Below are 13,129 nucleotides of genomic sequence, written 5' to 3'. Positions count from 1 at the left end.
TCACTATTTCTTGAGTGTAAATTTTGAGAGTTTAGTTTTGCTCAAAAACTTTTATCCTCGAGCTCCCGAGTGGCTCATTTGGTGAAGCAGCTGCCTTTGGCTCGATTCCCAAGGTCCTGGGATCAAGCCCCTCGGGCTCTCTACTCAGCAGGGAGCCTGCTTCTCCCTCTCTTTCCCTGCTCATGCTCTCTGTCGCATAATAAATAAATAATAAATAAAATAAATAAATCTTAAAAAAAACTTTTATTGTTTGAATTTTGAATTCTTGAATTTGAATTTTGACAAAGTGTGTTTTTCCCCTTCTGCAGGAAACTCACAGACAAAAGAGTGAAGCTTGAGTTTATCTCACATTATCTTTGGTTTACTGTATTCAATTTCCTTTTTCCGAGTTCATTTCTATTCTTTGAGTTTGGAAATATCAATTTATTTGTAGCTCAGAGAAATTATTTCAAGTACTTTGTCGGGCAAATAATTAGACTTAGAAGACTGCAAAACATTAAGTGGGGCACCTGGGTGGCTCAGTACTTAAGTGTCTGCCTCCAGCTCAAGTCATAATCCCAGAGTCCTGGGATTGAGCCCTGTATCGAGCCCCGAATTGAGCCCCATATCAGGTTCCCTGCTCTGCAGGAAGCCTGCTTCTCCCTTTCCCACTCCCCCTGCTTGTGTTCCTTCTTTCTTGCTGTCTTTCTCTCTGTCAAATAAATAAATAAATAAATGAATATCTAAAAAAAAAAAAAAAATTAGAAAGTTAAAGAAAAAAAGACTGCAAAATGCACACTTTATGCCTGTAGGGCTTGTATCCTAAAAGGGCACTAGCCCAAGTCCTGTTCTGACTGTATTTGCATGATATAGAGTTACAGCATCATTGTCTTTTTGCAAAATGAATGAAAATTTGTAAATAGAATCCAAGATTCTTATTCAAAGATATTGAGATCAGGGGACAGCGTGGAGCCTGGTGACTGCTTGGTCTTTCTAAAATTAGACCTGGGAGCGGGGGCACGGGGTCTGGGGTGGACCTGGTTTGTCCTGGGTCTTGGCCATAACAGGTTGCAGTGTCTACAGAGAACAATATTTCCGAACGTGTCTAAAAATATAATAAAGCTGACTAAAAGTCAGTCTCCCTTTTATTATCAGTATGTTGCAGTGATTCTAAACCGCCTCACTGGTAAAATACTTAGTTCTCATCCCTGGGTCAGAGCACTCCCACTGCCACCAGCCCTTCCCGACTTGGTACTGCACCTGCATTATGCAAGATTGGACTTAATTCACTAGTGGAAAAACAGTCTGCTTTAGAACACTGGCTATTGCCACAAAACCATAGTTGAGCATGTGGTCTAATTATCTTCAATCCCATTATCTTGGGTATTCATGGCTTCTGTGTATGTTTTTTAAAAAATATGTTTCTCTTAATATGTTCTTGATCTCTCAAGCCTACTGTGTGTCTTTTATCTTTTATTTATTTATTTTTAAAATTATTTATTTATGTGACAGACAGAGATCACAAGTAGGCAGAGAGGCAGGCAGAGAGAGAGAGAGAGGAGGAAGCAGGCTCCCTGCTGAGCAGAGAGCCCGATGCAGGGCTCAATCCCCGGACCCTGTGATCATGACCTGGCCAAAGGTAGAGGCTTTAACCCACTGAGCCACCCAGGCACCCCCTTCTGTGTGTTTTTTTAAAACATGTATTTCTCTTAATGTAATCATGATCTCACAAGCCAATAGACTCTGGTTTTATTTCTAGTTAGGGGTGGGTCTGTAGAATCATGCCATCTTTGAGTATCATTCTTGAATCTCTTGATTGCAATGAACACGATTCCAAATCACACTACTTTAAGTCCCAATGGTGACTGTATTAGAAAGATTCTAGGGTATCTCACAGAACCCAGGGCATGAAATAGAGGGTTCTGAGCATCCCCAAGACTTCTTTTTAAAAAGTCATTTTCCTTCTTGGTCTATCTGTTCCATTTTGCACTGTCCTTCTTTTTGTAGTTGAGTTCTTCTCAGTTACATATCACTGGGGGTTGGTCTCAATTCTGTGTATTAGTATCACCTGGAGAGTTTTTAAAAACTCATTCATCCCTGAATGTTAACAATTAATGCGATCTAGGTGAAAGGGTGTGTAGGTGTTCACTGTACCATTCTTTCAACTTTTCAGTAGTCCTGAAATTATTAAAAATAAAATAAAAAGCTTTTGGAGAAATATTAGTGTCTGACCCTTACTGCCAAAGATTCTGCTTCAGTGGGTCTACACTGGCGTCCAGACATTGGCAAGTTTTTTCAAACTCCTTTGGGAACAAAGTCAGAAATGATTGCTATGGGCTGCTCTCTTTGTCTGCTTCTCAAGAAGAGAGTGAGCCCCCCTTCTTCTCTTCTTTGGAAGTTTGACAATCCCTGGGGTGAGGACTGGTTGGGACCATCTTTAAAACGGCTTCATGCACAGTAAACATGAGAGATGTAAGCAGTTTCCAGACCTACATGGGTGCTGTGGGGGCTGGCTAGGTAAAAGTATTAAAAATAATAATCATTTCCAAAAGAAATGCAAATTGAGTCCTGAACGGTTAAATTCAAGAACATCTGGCTATTGAGAAGTTAAAGCCTTTATTTCCTATTATAGCTATTTTTCTTAAAAAGGTTTTTTTTTTTTTTTTTTTTTTTAATTTACTTGGGAGGGGAATGGAGGGGTAGAGAGAGAGGAAAAGAGAGAGTCTCAAGCAGACTCTGTGCTGAGCATGGAGCCTGATGTGGGGCTTGATCTCAAAACAAAAACCAGGACTCAGATGCTTAACCAGATGAGCCACCCAGGTGCTCCCCATTAGAGCTATTTTTCAAATTATGTCTTTGTTTTTAAAGAATGGAATGATGGGGAATTTTTCTGTTCTTTTGCAAGTTCTGTATAGCAAAATACAAATTAAATCTATTTAACAACAAAACAAAAACTCCGTCCGTATCAAAGCAGGCCTTGTAAGTTGTTATGCGTTAAATAATGTATTTGCATAAATACCATGAATGAAAGTCCCTTCTAGAAATAATGTTCTAGTTGCAGCAAGTATACATTTTCATGTTTCCATGAAGAAATTCTCTAAATCGGTTAGCAGACTGAGTCACACCTCCCGCCACAACTGTCTTACAGGAAATTCTATCTCAGTCTTGTCTTCGAAGGAGCTTTCTCTTGAAGGGTCCGGTGAGAACTCTGAGAGTCTGAAGCAGTCTCAAATTGTCTTGCAGCTGAAAGAGCATGGTGTTATCACTCCTGGGTGAGCTTCAGGGTACAGACCTTTTGTGATGGTCCCTGGTGCTGTAGCTCTCAAATTTGAGTCCTCCATGCCCCCGAGTCATCCATTGGAGGTCCTCTTGTCTCCAGGGGCTTTGGGTTGCTAATGACCAGGGAGTCTGTGTTCTGGGGATGGTGGGGCTGGTGATCAGTGAAGAAAAGCAGGAGATGCACAGAGCTAGCACAAAATGGCTGAATTGTGCCATGTTTCCAGCTTGTCTCCAAAAGAAGACTGGGCTTCCTGTAGCAAGAACTGGACTTTAGGGCAGAGCAAGGCTCTGTGATTCTGAAGGAATCAGAGCAGGAAGAGAGAGGAAGAAGAGCAGATGAAGACAGAGGAAAAGTTCTCCATGCCCCTGGGAGGGTGCAGAGACTAGATCTAATCCAGGTAGTTTTTGACTATTGAGAAAATAATGTGTGATCTCTGTGGACCTGGCTGCCGGGGAAGAGAGCAGGGCACAGATGTTTCAGTGTGGGCAATGTGGGGCTGAGCACTGAGTCCCAAAAATGGGCAGTGCTTGTTCCCTTTGGCAGAAGCTACAAGGGTTGAAGGCTTATCCTAGCATGCTTCTCTTCTGATGCTAGGATATCATCCCTGGGGAGAAAAGAAGAGGAAAAGAAGGGGCAAATCTTGAATTGACCAAAAGAGACCTAGTTTAAAGTGAAAATCGATGAGTTTACCTTGTAGGGGCAAATTTCCATCATTGGCTCAAATAGGGTTCCAGTGCTGATTAAATTCAGTTCTAGTGTAAAACACAGTTACATCTGTGCCAACCTAGTTTCACGACTGCTCAATGTGTACCGCTACCCGTGAGCGTCTCGGTCTTGTCCTAAATACTTTCAGTACCGACTTTTCATAGTAGATTTATCCAGAAGCTCTTGCTTCCCTTCAAAATGCTGGCTGTGCCTGAGTTCTCTGCCTCATTCACCTGAGCCCACCATATCTTGGTTCTCTTTGCCTGCTGTCCTTTTCCTGGGATCTCATCCGTGAAAGCCATTTTGAAACTTATTTGATGCTCAAATCTCTTCTGCCCAAGGACCGGATTATAAACAAATCCCACTTTGAATAGAAACACCGATGTCTTGACTCTTTACTCATTCATTGAATCATCCCAAATAAGAATAAAATAAGAATATTTTTAGGCATTCAAAGATGAAAAGAATTGGCCACTCAGAGATCTTCATGAAAAGAAGTCTAAAAAGACACATTCCAGCAAGAAGTAAAGTGAAAAGAAAAGGCATGTCATGCAAGAAAGCATGTAAGATGTTAGGAACTGAGAGATGAAGGACTTTTTTCCTAAACATAGAACTGAACCAGGATGGGAATATCTTTTCAGGTTTAGGAGTTAAACAGCTTCTTGTTTTCATACTGGTTTTTTATTTTTATTTTTGAAGATCAACTTAAGAACATTTTCTCTTTCTGTTTCTATTAGAAAATAATTATTCATGACTCTTCTGTACATATGAGTTGTGAATAATTATGTTCAAATATAGGTAACATACAGAGAGTACCAAGGGTCAAATGTGAGGCACCTAAAGACCACCAACAAATCCTGGAACTTTTTCATCGGAAGTAACTATTTTCAACATGAAATAATAATCTGAAACTCCAACTTGTGATCTGGTTGGAGATCAACATCTCTGGTTGAATGAGTATGCATATTGTAATGTAAGATTTAAGGGGCTGAGCCAAGAAATCCCCATTTTTAATCCCTCCACTGCCATGCTGATGAGTAAGGGTAAGGGCACTCTATAAAATTTCTCACTTTAATAGTCTCCTTCTGTGACAAGAAAGTGGAATTATTTCTCATCCATGAACATAATCATGAGGATTTATACTATATAAAATTCAAATTTAATACTTTTGTAGACACCCACAGTTCAGAAATCATTCTTAGGTGATGAGACTGTTACACATTTTAATCTTCTAACAGTTACTTTATGACGATTAGTTATTATGATTTTTTATGGTGGGCTTGTTCACTTCTGCGTCTTCCCTCATGTAGGTGTGAGAGTTCAGGGAGGCTTTTGCAGAAGCACAGAGCATTATGGCTCCATGTGTTCCACAGCCATGAGACCAGCAGGACTTTTATTGAAAAAAAAGTGCTGAAGTCTATGGAAAGCTGATAGATGATAGAAGTAGCAGAAAATTTGCATTGATGGAAATACATCAATCTGAGACAAATTTTTCCCTATAAGTACTACCTAAATATTTAGCCCAGTTATCTCACTTATTTTGCTTCTCTTATACTTCCTTTCGACTGATGTCATCAAAACTCCCTCAGGTGCTTGCTTAGTCTAGAAACATCATGTTTTTCTCGGCTACATTTTTCACATATGCTTTCTTCCCTAAATTTTGCTTACTCTTCTAAACTAATTTTTGATAGTATTCACCTCTTCGCTGCTTCTTCTTGCTCTTTTAGTCATCTGGTCTTTTGAAATCCACCCAAATGCCATTGCCATGGTCTGGTCTTTACAATTGTTCACTTGGATTAAAGTATGGCCTCTCCACTGGCTTCTTTGACCTCATCTCTGCCTTCTCTCCTATCTCTATGCTGTTGGTAGAATAATTTTCCTTAAATGAAATCTGATCCTGTCACTAAAGGATCTGATGGCTCCTCGTTGTCCATGGAAGAATTCCATTGCTTTCCTGTGGCACATAACCCACCTCACTTGGGCATCAACACGGTTTTAGCTGATGATCTCCATGTATTGTTTTCCCAGTGCACACCTGATATTCCAACATTGTGATCTTCCCAGTCATCCTGAACTCTTGACATAATTCCTGCTTCAGACCTGCTGTTTCCCTGCCTGGAATACTGTTTTTCCTTGCCTCCTGCAAGTTCCATACCAAAAGTCACCTTGTTTGGGATGGTCCCCCAAATTCCCACAGGGAGCATTTTTGACATCTTGACATAGTTTATGACTTTTGTCATAAAGTATATTTTGTATACCTCAAGGGGAATACTTATGACATTAAATTCTACCATTTATATTTTCTGTCTTCCTTAATTATACCTTAGATTCCTGAAGACCTTGTCTCCTTTGTCTTCATAACTGTCTCTGGAACATAAGTTGTACTTCCATGATACTGGCCCAAGATAAATGTTTTCTGAATGAATGAATGAAGAAATGAGACTCAGAGAAATTAATATCTTGTCAAATTTCATAAAATGAATCATGACAAAATTGGAGGAAGAAAATAGATCTTTTGACTTTTAACTTATTTTGTACTCTTTCTGCCACAATGCTAAAAAGTTGATTTTTTCCAATTATAAGTCTTATTATTGGTAGAAAATATATCCTAGATGTATCTCTATACATACTCTGTATATAGAGAAAGGGGAATATGTGGAAAATTTGTCTTTTTTTTTTTTTTTGTAGTTGCTAATACTTTGGTATCCTTCCAGAGTTTTATTTATGTTTCTTTTTAAAGAATAAGATTTAGAAATTAGAAAAACCTTGGTAAAGATGAAAGTAACAAATCATCCACATGCCCATCTCCAGAAATATGTGCTATTAATATGTTGCTATATTTGGTTCCAGTCTAGTCACTCCCTCCTTTTTAAACCGCTCCTTTGTTTTGGTAGACATAATATATGCTTATGGTAAAACAATTCAAAGAGAGCAGAAAATTTAAAGGATAAAAGTTTAAGAAACAATGCCCAATTCTGATACCAGAAAAAGTCATTGTTAATGATTAAATAGTATTCCAGATATTTTTTGTGCACATATGTTGATTTATAAGGACAGATAGGTTGATGCATAGATATAAGGAAAAGCAGAAAGCAATATAAGTACAAAGAGGTGATTATACTATATTTGCTATTTTTAAGTGAAAGTTACTAAATTTAGTTTTATTTAAATTAAATACACAAAAGAAGAAGCATGTAAAACCTAAGAGATTTTTAAATTTCTTTCTCCCCTTACAATAATATCTGGAGATAATATTTTCTAGAAGATGTTTCTAATGTTTAAAAGAAGAATTATGAAATTTATTGAGATTGGAGGTAGTAATTAAAAAACATTCCTGTTAGTTTTAGGCAGTGTGGATTTATTCCTTTCTAGAAGGATAACGTTTTTGTACCCTCATATTTCCTTTTAGTTTTCTTTCACTTCTTAATTTTTGACAGCTATGTTGTACTTTTATTTTGATCTTTTTTCCCTCTAAATTTCAAGGAAATGCTCTTGTATCTCAACACTTTTTTTTCTTCTAATCTTTAGTTACATTTTAAGTATGTTCATTTTCAGGTCTTTGTTTGCATCTGTTCTTGTTGTGGGTTATCTTTGTCTTCCATTTCCAGTACTTCTTTCTATTTGCAGTTCTCTTTTTCTTTTCTTTTCTTTTTTCTTTTCTTTCTTTTCTTTTCTTTTCTTTTCTTTTCTTTTCTTTTCTTTTCTTTTCAGCATTCTGCTTGATTTTCTCAGGTATTATATTGATACTTTACTTTTTATCATTCCTCTTTTGTTGAAGTTTCATGAATTTTCTTTTGAAAGAGAGAGAGTGTGCAAGTGCGGGGGGTGTTTCAGAGGGAGGGGAAGAGGGAGAAGGAGAGAGTCCCAAGCAGGCTCCGTGCCCAGCCCCTAGACGGACACAAGGCTCCTTCTCAGGACCCTGAGATCATGACCTGAGGTGAAATCAAGAGTCAGAACCCCAACCTGCTGAGCCAGGTGCTCCCATGAATTTCTTGATATTTTAATTTTGGGGATTTTTAACTTAATCAGTTATTTTATCATTTCTTTCTGAAGCTGATGTGTAATAAAAAATCATAGCTTGAACTGATTGTGCATGTTTTTTTTTGTGTGTGTGTGAGAGAGAGAAAGAGAGAGAGAGAAGAGAGATCTCATCAGTCAGTCACAATTACTCTTCTCCATATACAATGTTTTGCCAACGTCCAATTTGAAAACGTCTTTGATTAAAACAGGAGAAATAAGGTGCCTGTGTGGCTCAGTTGTTAAGCGTCTGCCTTTGGCTTAACATGGTCATGGTCCCAGGGTCCTGGGATTGAGCCCCTCATCTGGCTCCCTGCTCTGTAGGGAGTCTGCTTCTCCCTCTCCTGCTGCTTGTGTTCCCTCTCTTGCTGTCCCTCTCTCTGACAAATAAATAAAATAAAATCTTGAAAAAAAAAAACACCCAAAAACCAAAAAACAGGAGAAATAAAAGGATTCTCACATTTTCCCTCTCTCTATGTTTCTGGGTACTAATGAGATTTCTGAAGTGTTTTTTTTTCTCCCCTACTCTAGTTTGGCTAAAATGGGAAGAGAAAAGAAAGATCTACTCCTTTTCAAAATTTTCCACTTCTTTAAGAGTTTTTGAAGTTGTTCCCTTAAATTCTGCCCCTTTTCTCATTTTCTTGCAATTAATGAAGTTTTTGCTTTTTTTCAAAATTTTGTTAGTGTTAGGAGAAACAGTCTATGATTCATTTCTAATCAAGCATCTTAAGTGAGAAATCCCACCAGTGTTTTTCTATAGATGTGCATATTATTAAGAGAGCATCTTATTGACTAATTTTCCCATTAGTATTACATAATGTTATAATTATAATATTTAGTATACTAAATATATATAAATATATAACATTTAGTATACTAATATATATAAATTAATTTTATATAATTCTATATGCTAATATATTATCAAACCTCTTCATGAATGTTTTTTAACATCTATATAGATGTATCATAATTTTATATAGATTTATCATAATTTCTTATTCCCTTCATTATTGTTTGACATTTCTACTGTTTCCATACTCTTTTTCCGCTGCTGTATATACAAATTCGCCATCAGCAAATTTGCATATCATGCTGTTTTCCTATATAAGTTATTTCTATACGATAGAGTCCAGAAGTGTTGCAGTGCTATAATAATTTGGATTTACCAGGTTTTTTCAGCATTCCTTTCCAAATTTTGTACACTTTTTATAATCTCTTTAGCTTGTACTGGCATCTTCTGTCAGATAAATTCTCTCCAGCGTTTTATGGTGACTCATAAGGAAGCTGATTCTCGGGGCACACCTATACTGAAGGCCTGACACAGATGCCCTCTGCACACGTCCACCCCTGTTTACTATTTACCTTTCAGGTGTGAGTAATCACCCATCACTTAGCACGGCTTGAAACTGGCAAGCATTAGGAGGAAAGCAGCCAGTTCCAAAAGAGGTTTTGAGAACTCGGCCAATGAAAGTGATTTAAAGTTTAAAAAACTGGGCTTTTGGAGAAAACTGAGGGCTCATCTACCCTTGTAGGTAGGTAGCTCTGTGAGTGTGGCTGGGGACAAGGAGAACATCCTTGTTTCCGAGAATCTGGTCCATTGACCTGGGTCAGTGCCTTTATTTCCTACAGTGGGAGAAGTTACTTCTAGAAAATCCCTTTTTAAATGTACAGTTACCTGGGATGACTAAATCATAAAACCATTTGTATCCATTTTCACGTCACTGCGAGGCAGCTTATCTTTTTTATTTTTTATTTTTATTTGACAGAGAGAGATCACAGGTAGGCAGAGAGGCAGGCAGAGAGAGAGAGAGAGGAGGAAACAGGCTCCCTGCTGAGCAGAGATCCCGATGCGGGGCTCGATCCCAGGACCCTGAGATCATGACCTGAGCCGAAGGCAGAGGCTTAACCCACTGAGCCACCCAGGTGCCCTTTTTAAAATTTTTATTTATTTGTTTATTTATTTATTTATTTATTTATTTATTTATTTATTTATTATGAGGCAGCTTATCCTATTAGTTAACTGTTCTGTCTTGTCAAATGAATTCTGAAGGACTAAGACCTAGGAAAGGAGGCCCTTGAAGTGGGAAAGTTTGCTTCATAGTGAGGATTCTGGAGCTAAAAGTGAGACCTGATCATCTGCATGCAGCAGGGGACATGACCTAGGGGAAAGAACAGAGGAATTCTGAAGGAAATTCTACTCCGTTTGTAAATTTCTTTAAGGTTATTTAAACTTAGATCTCTCTTATCTATCTATCTACCTATTCTCTCCCCACCACACACATCCCCAGAGATGGTGATCAGCCTTTCAGCCTTTTTACATCTTCAGGCCAAGAAGGAGGATAGGACAGAATGATGTGTTTAAAAGAATCTGCCTAGCTCATAAAATTTTATGATGTCAAGATAAAGTTACATGAACTGTTCTGAAAGAATTAACCCCATACAAAGATCAGCTCTTAAAACAATAAAAACATTAATAAAAAAAAAAAAAAAAAAAAAAAAATCATAGACCTGGGCTCAAATCCTAAATATGCCTCTTAGCATACCTGGAGGTTCGGCAGGGTCAACTTTTAGTCCCTTACATCCTGGAAGTCACTTCAGTCTCACAGAACTACTTGATGGCATTAAAAGAGTTAATGCGGATAGTGCCAGACACAGAGTAAACAGACAGTAACTATTTGTTTTATTCTCTTCCTCCCTTCCACCATGTCTGCATTTAGGCAGGAGGGATGGGGTTGGTGATTGACTAGAAGCAAAACAGCAGGATGGGTAAGTGACACACAAAGGGACCGTCCACCCCTGAGATCATCCAAAGTATATTCCCACAGTATGTTTGGGAACTCTGATACTATTTTGCAGACCTCACAGGGGGCCTCAGTAATTCGTTACAAAACCCAATTATGTGAGTAGTAGGCGCAGACTGTCCACTGACAGAGCTGGGGATTGAAATACTCCTGAGTGGCTGGTAAAGTTCTGTCTGGAATTTTGTTTATTTTTGTTTGTGATTGCCATGAATCGTGTTCTAATACTTTTGTGTTTCCCTAATCAAGATTTAAGGGTTCCAGTTGTAGAGTTTTTCTCCCAAATCACCCTACAAAATTGCTCTGGTCTCTCTTGCTTACGTGTGTGTGTGTTTAAATTAAGCAGATGTTTGTTTCTGATGGGGCCAGGCACAGAACACGCCCCAGCATGGAGCTCACGTGCTTGCTTCCTGTCGGCTTTGTCTTCCCTTAGTGAGCTGCGCCTGTTGCCAGTCAACCACGTGGCTTTGGGGTGGAGGAATTTGACGAGAGAGAGGAAGAGATATGTCGAAATTAAATTGTTAACGAAGATGAGAATCATTTGGTGAAATCTGGAACTTTGGAATTCTTGCTGTCATGCTGTTTTGACTAGCTTTGACTTGTAGAGTCTGCAGGTCTCCGGGGAGCAAAGCCCGTCCAAGTTCCCATACCCTTGGAGCTGGTTCAGAAGCCTCATTAGCCTGTGGCTTTCCTGAGGTGGTGAGCAGGCCGGGAAAGAAGTTATCCTTGTGGTTGTTTAATTTTGAGCTGTTAGGACATCGCTTGGAAATGAGGAGCTCATTTTCTGTTTGTTGAATAAACACATACATGAACACCTTTTTCAGATTTGGAAAGCAGACAGCAGAGAATGGGAAAACATATTCTAGCTTGGATGTTTGGAAAAAGGATCCTGTAAACTCTACTGTTCTCCTCCTCCTTCTTCTTTATAAAGGAGAAGGGACATGGCTTCTTCACTGAAAAAAGTTGTAACATTTTGTATTTGGCACATTTTACTTTGTGAAATGTCAGTGCTGATGTAATTGGGTTTTTTTTTGTTTGTTTGTTTTGTTATGAATTGCATGAGGTAATTTTTTCAGGTTGTATGTTCTTGAGAGATAAGCCTTTTCTGAAATGAGTGTCTGTAATGAATTTTTTTGGCTTGGGATTCTCAAAACCAACATTTTCGAACATTTGTTTAAGAGAGAAGAGTTACACTCCTGCTACCCTTGCATTGTAGAAAGTTGTGGGGTGAGTCGGGCAAAGGCAGTCTCAACCATTAGAGACCTGAGGCTTTTCAAAAAAAAATGGTAAGGAGGTGGGTGGTATGGGGGTTGGGGTTGGGGGATCAAAAGATTGGATTCCTGCTGCTATCTTGCCACCATACTTTTGACTTCTTCCAGACTTTGTGCTTTCATGGGACTAGAAAAAAGAGCTAATGACTATGGCTTAATGTCAACAAGTCTGGAAGAAAACTGATTTTATTTAAGTCCACTTTACTTAAAGAGCAGTTTTATAAGCAAGACACCAAAAAAGCCAACTTTAGAAAATGTTTCTTCCAGTTAAAAGAATTAAGAAAGAATTCAAAATGCACCTAGAGTCCCACTGTTGTTGAAACTTGCACAAAGACAGTGTTCCAGAGTTGTGGTCCTCAGTCCTTCTGTGACAAACTAGTCCCAGATAGCAAAGAAGTTGCTAGAAGATCTGGGCTCCAAAATTTTAACAGTGGCATAACTATCCAAAAAGTCCCTACTGTAAAGTCTGTGAAGGTCGTTACCATATAAAGCACAAAGTGCTCACTTTGCCATACATAAAAACAATTTTAGTGATAATCAAAATGCATTTTGATAAAATTAAAACAAAACTATGTTTAAAATTTAAAACAAGACAATATTTTTTTCAAAACAACACCTTAAAAATATTAAGCAAACAGTAGATTTCATACTGATCCATCCACCTGATCTAATCATTCAACTTCTTCCAGCCCCTTTTTAAAAAATCTATTTGAGCGTCTGAATGGAGCAGTGCTAACCCTTCAAAAATTGTTGTCTTCTGCTATTCTTTAAATCTTCTTTTTTAAAGTAGTTCTAGTTAAAGAGAAAACATTCTGGATCATGAGAATTTTAATGTAAAATTAATGTAATTCCAAAAAACATTTGGACTCATGCTCAGATTTTATGCAAATTATGTCCACAAATTCATCAATCGCTTTAATTTCTTTCTGACTTTGATGATTTTACCCAAAGCAATAACTGCATTGGTGATGATTGTGTTAAGTCACTTTAATGATTTTCACAATGGATTTATATCCATTTGAAAGGCATAAATTTGGAAAAAGGAAGCCAAGGAGACTGAAATCTACTTGAAATTG

At 38.0% G+C, this 13,129-nt stretch overlaps 1 protein-coding gene across 2 annotated transcripts in view; it reads left to right on the top strand.

The window, feature by feature from the left end:
• Nucleotides 1-13,129, top strand: part of ADGRF2 (adhesion G protein-coupled receptor F2) — a 37,716-nt gene that overhangs the window by 1,069 nt on the left and 23,518 nt on the right. The window lies entirely within an intron of this gene.

Source organism: Lontra canadensis, unplaced genomic scaffold (assembly GCF_010015895.1).
Source record: "Lontra canadensis isolate GAN:19392208 unplaced genomic scaffold, GSC_riverotter_1.0 scaffold23, whole genome shotgun sequence".
Taxonomy (NCBI): Eukaryota; Metazoa; Chordata; class Mammalia; order Carnivora; family Mustelidae; genus Lontra; species Lontra canadensis.
Note: the sequence above shows the minus strand (reverse complement) of the source record. Positions and strands in the feature narration are given on the sequence as shown.